Source organism: Aegilops tauschii, chromosome 5 (assembly GCF_002575655.3).
Source record: "Aegilops tauschii subsp. strangulata cultivar AL8/78 chromosome 5, Aet v6.0, whole genome shotgun sequence".
Taxonomy (NCBI): domain Eukaryota; kingdom Viridiplantae; phylum Streptophyta; class Magnoliopsida; order Poales; family Poaceae; genus Aegilops; species Aegilops tauschii.
Genome location: NC_053039.3, coordinates 168785063 through 168790210, shown reverse-complemented (window position 1 = coordinate 168790210; position 5148 = coordinate 168785063). Strand labels below are relative to the sequence as shown.

The 5148-nt window shown below is 44.7% G+C and overlaps 1 non-coding gene across 1 annotated transcript; it reads right to left on the bottom strand.

The window, feature by feature from the left end:
- Nucleotides 1–285: 285 nt before the first annotated feature.
- Nucleotides 286–425, bottom strand: LOC120965698 (small nucleolar RNA Z247). The gene has a single exon (XR_005758726.1). It is a non-coding gene; the product is annotated as a small nucleolar RNA Z247 (small nucleolar RNA).
- Between the last annotated feature and the right edge of the window lie 4723 nt (nucleotides 426–5148).

Sequence of the window (5148 nt, the reverse complement as noted above, 5' to 3'; positions counted from 1 at the left end):
CTGGTTTCTTGCATAGTTGACACCGAACTCGATTGGAAGAGGATGATCCAGAGGAGGCGTTGGTGTTGGAGTAGCCGCCCCCTCCAGATCGCGCAGAGACGTTGCTGTTGGTGTAGCCACCCCCTCCAGGGCGCGTGCTTTGGCTGTTGCCGCGTCCACGCCCGCTGTTGCCACTGCTACGACCACGCCCCTGGTGATCGCGCTCGCAACTGGTTCCTCGGCCACGTGAAGCACCGTTGGCAGAGGATTGACGAACGTTCATCCCGTGGAGCAGATTGAGACGTGCGTCGAAGCTGAGCAGTTGGGTGAATAGTTCCTGGACAGTCACGGGCTCAACCCGCGCTGCAAGAGCCGACACGACCGGGTTGTAGTCGAGGTCGAGGCTAGCAAGGACATGGGAGACGATGTCGGCATTGCCTAACGCGCTCCTGTGCAGGCGATCTTGTCTGAGAGCATCTTAATTTTGGCAAGATACTCTGTCATGCTTAGCTTTCCTTTTTTCAGATTCGTCAATTCAATGCGGGTATTAATGGCCTGGGCTTGAGTTTGGGCAGCAAAAGTGGCATGAATCGCGACCCATACCTCCGCTGGAGTCCGCAACGTGACCCCCTGTGCAAGGATCTCGCGAGACAAAGAGCCCATCAGAAAACCTTGAACTTGCTGTTGTTGAGCGTACCAGAGGTGGCGTGCAAAGTTGACGATCTGTTCCTCCTTCCCGTCCTTGGTGACGGTGAGGGTCTCCGGCAGCGCCTGGCTCGTCGGATCGAGGTGGTGAGCCATCTGTGCGCCCTTGATTTGCGGCAGCACCATGGCTTTCCACATGAGGAAATTGTTCCTCGTGAGCTTCTCCTGCGGTGGTGCCCCAAGGGACATGGCTTGGGTGCTGGTGGATTAAGGGGCAAAGGTGGATGAGGAGGCGAGGGAGGTGGTGAGCGCACTCATGGTGCTTGATTGGGTGGAGGCGGTCGTCATGGCGAGGTTTGGGTAGGCTAGATGCGATCTCTTCTCGATCTAGGAAGAAGATGCTCTGATTACCATGTAAAATATCGTGGGAAGCGTTAAACCCTTTTCTCGGGCCGCACTTGTATTTATATGGATGTTGCCGTGGCTTACAAGATGATCGATCAAGAGTTTGATCGAGAGATACATAGAGAAGGCCGGTAGAGGAGGAGTTAGACAGAAGAAAGGATAGGAGAGGTTTACAATTCAAACACTAGTCCTATCCCTGTACAACTCTATTTCAACAGAGCATAGTGGAAGAAGACGGTGATCCGACGATGGAGAGGGTTTCGGCTCGTTTTCGTCTCCGTAGTGGATGCAGCGGATGATGGCGGTCATCGTGGTTGCAACGACAAGGCGAGAGGTGGCCGGTGGCCGCGGTAGAGTGAGGCGGGCGGCGACGGCCGCGCTCGGCGATGGATCTGGAGGAGTGGGACGAGTGTGTGGCCGAGAGAGAGAGAGAGAGAGAGAGAGAGAGAGAGAGAGAGCGAGGGGAGTGAAGTGGATGAGAGCACACAAGGGAACCGAGGGGGCGAGGGGGGTCCTTATCCCCTCCCAGCGTCGGCGCCCGGGAGGTTGTCGGGGGCAACCAAGCCCCTGTAGCGACCGAGAGAGAGGAACAGGAAGGGAAGAGGAGCGACTGGGAGGGCAAGGTGGGCCGGCTGGGTCGGTCTGTTGGGCTAGGCTCATTGGGAGTCAAGGGGTTTCTTTTTCTTTTGCTTCTTTTCTTTTTCTTATTTTTCTTTTTACAGTTTTAGTTTTCTTTTATTTTTGAATAGAAATTAGCTTTATAAAATATAGTAACAACATCTAAATTGGTTTTACTAACTATACCACTGCCACATTTAGTTTGTGGTTAAAATAAAATAGTTTAGTATTTTCATAATTTAAAAAGCATTTAATATTTCTTTTTAGCCATTGTTATATTCACAAAAGGGCATTTTAATATTTTACAAAAGTGTTTGGTCACCACCATAATTACTTATGGAATATTTGTCAAACATTGAACATTTTATTTTGCATGTTTGAGAAATTTGAATTTTGGGCTTCAATTTGAATTTGAGTTTGAACTAACATTTGGATCAAGCAAGGATTAGCAACAGTAATGTGATGAACTGCCATCAATAGCAGGTGTTTACTGTATCTTAATTATCCGGGCGTCACATTATCTTACAGGAATTCAAAACTACTCCTCGACGAATAGAGAATCAACAAATGATGATATTATATTGGAGCATTATATGATTCATAACTAATGGTTGGATATGATCTTATTACTATTTATCAATCTAACCTTGCAGGAAGATATAGTCAGTTGATGCACAAATGCCTTATGAAGGCTACTATCACTGACAAAGTGTGTTTCCTCTCAGATATCATATGCTTCATCTTATTGCAAGGAAAAACTACCTTCGAAGCTTATCCACTCTGAGCAATGAATTATCATTCGACCTTGCTCTGATCGAATCATATATCTAACATGTAGGAATACTATGTCTCGTGTGGATCCAAAAATTGTGCTCTGAGAAAAACTTCATGATTTATCCATGTCACAGAACTCACCATGTTTCTCCTCTAACCATTGTCGAGGCTTTTGTGACAGGAACTACCTGAGACACTGCCGAGTGCATTGAATGAACTCTAGTGTGAAATATTTATCAATGGCACTCGTATGAAGAGAAATATTTTTTTTTTCCAAAACAAAGCATATCTTAAGGGGGAGAATATCTTATCTTCATAATATTATCTCCTCTTTCATTATTCTTCGCATTACATTCCATTCGTTATCTATAATTCGATGTGATCTATTTTCTCAACAATTGTCCAAAAGGGGGGAGATAGTTGGTGCAATATCTTCCTACCTTATGTTTTCGAGATTGTTGACAGAAACATGTATGGACTAATTTGTTTGCTAGGGCACTCAGAGAGAAAAGTCCATACACAACCGAAGAGAATGTTGTCTCCGGTGCTGAGTTTGAGGAACTTCACCAAAGCATATCTGCACTTCAGATAGGAAGAAGCTATATCTGTTGAAGTGATAGTGTTGGGAAGATTAATGTGGAGAAATCGACCCCTCAAAAGTTTTCTGTTATAGCAAAGCTTTTGCTTCAAAAACTGTCGTTCGAAGTAATTGACTGCAACGATTGAAGTCGAAGACAAAATGAGACGTAGTATTCATTTAGTTTCTCTTCTTTCAGTCTTTTGACTCATAGGACCTCCGTACTACTAAGCGGGGTATAGGTTCTCGTTGCTTATATTGGCTGTGATGCTTACCTACAACCTATGAAAGATGCGAGAGAAATCTTTTTATGATCCGAGTAAATACTTGCCTGCAAGCGACTATGATCTTCTTCACTGCGAGAGATTAGCATTTCTTGCTCCGCAAGAAATGTTAGCATTGTGCTCAAATCCGACCGTTGGAATCATGTTGTTCGGCCATTGGCTGAGGCTGATGTCCAATTTGGACATTTCCCATATGGGAAGGCTGCGGCTATAAATAGCCACCCCTCTCCAACTTTATCCGTCGGCTCACTACTGCAGGATGGTCCAAACGCGACACTACGATCAGAGACACTTCGACGAAATTGTGTGTGATGCCATAATCGCAAACGGTGGTGTAAAAAAATCGTCAAAAAAGGTGCAAAACGTTTGCGATGACAGATGCATCAAACACGGTTCAGAATTTAGTTGCGTGTGCGATGCAGGGCATACGATTCAGCTCAATTAACTGTTTGGGATGAGGAGGCACAAAAGAAACGGGCAGCCAGATGAAGGCGTGTGCAATATACAGCATACGGTTCACTGGGATGAACTGTGTGTGATTAGGCAACACAATGGAAACGGTTCAACTGAACAAGATGTGTGTGATATGCGGCAAACAGGTCCGTAATCAGAAATGTGTGTGAAGACCAATAATAACACATACGATTACTGCTAATAAGCCGTTAATTGCTCTGTCTACAATAGAATAACATGTATATATATATATATAACTGAAATAAACATCCAATTACATAAGTGACTATACAGATCATTCGCACACACCTCAATAAACAATTGCATGCATTCTAAAGTAGGAGAAACGATCGTCTAGTCATCTACTTCTTGTGACGCTCCCGCCACTGCTATCTGGCTCGATCCCTCATCTGGGTCAGGAAGAAGCCAGTTCCTCATGTCAACGATCCGCCTGTACATCTCGTAGCTTGTGTACACATCCATGGCCACGTACTTGACATGTTGTTCATCCAGTCTCTTATGCCACACACTGTGCCAGGCGTTCTTGTCCTTATTGCTCTCTTCCTTCATCTTCGCGTAGTAGGGGTCGATGATGGCCGAGGCGAGGTCAACCAGGGAGTTCAGTTTGTTTTTGTCGCTTCCCCAGACCTTGTAGTGGTGCTGGATGTTGACAAGATTCAGGCATTTCAAGTCCGAAACCTTGAGCGCTTTTAGATCGTTGGTGGTTGATAACCCACAAGTATAGGGGATCGCAACAGTTTTCGAGGGTAGAGTATTCAACCCAAATTTATTGATTCGACACAAGGGGAGCTAAAGAATATTCTCAAGTATTAGCAGTTGAGTTGTCATTTCAACCACACCTGGGTAACTTAATATCTGCAACAAAGTATTTAGTAGCAAAGTAGTATGGAAGTAACAGTAATAGTCGCAAACGTATCAGTAGCAGTTTTGTAGTAATTGTAACAATGGCAACTGAAAAGTAACTAAGCAAAGAGCAATATGTGAAAAGCTTGTAGGCATTGGATCGGTGATGGAGAATTATGCCAGATGCGATTCCTCATGCAATAGTTATAACCTAGGGTGACACAGAACTAGCTCCAGATCATCAATGTAATGTAGGCATGTATTCCGAATATAGTCATACGTGCTTATGGAAAAAACTTGCATGACATCTTTTGTCCTACCCTCCCATGGTAGCGGGGTCCTATTGGAAACTAAGGGATATTAAGGCCTCCTTTTAATAGAGTACCGGACCAAAGCATTAACACTTAGTGAATACATGAACTCCTCAAACTACGGTCATCACCGGTAAGTATCCCGATTATTGTCACTTCGGGGTTAACGGATCATAACACATAATAGGTGACTATAGACTTGCAAGATAGGATCAAGAACTCACATATATTCATGAAA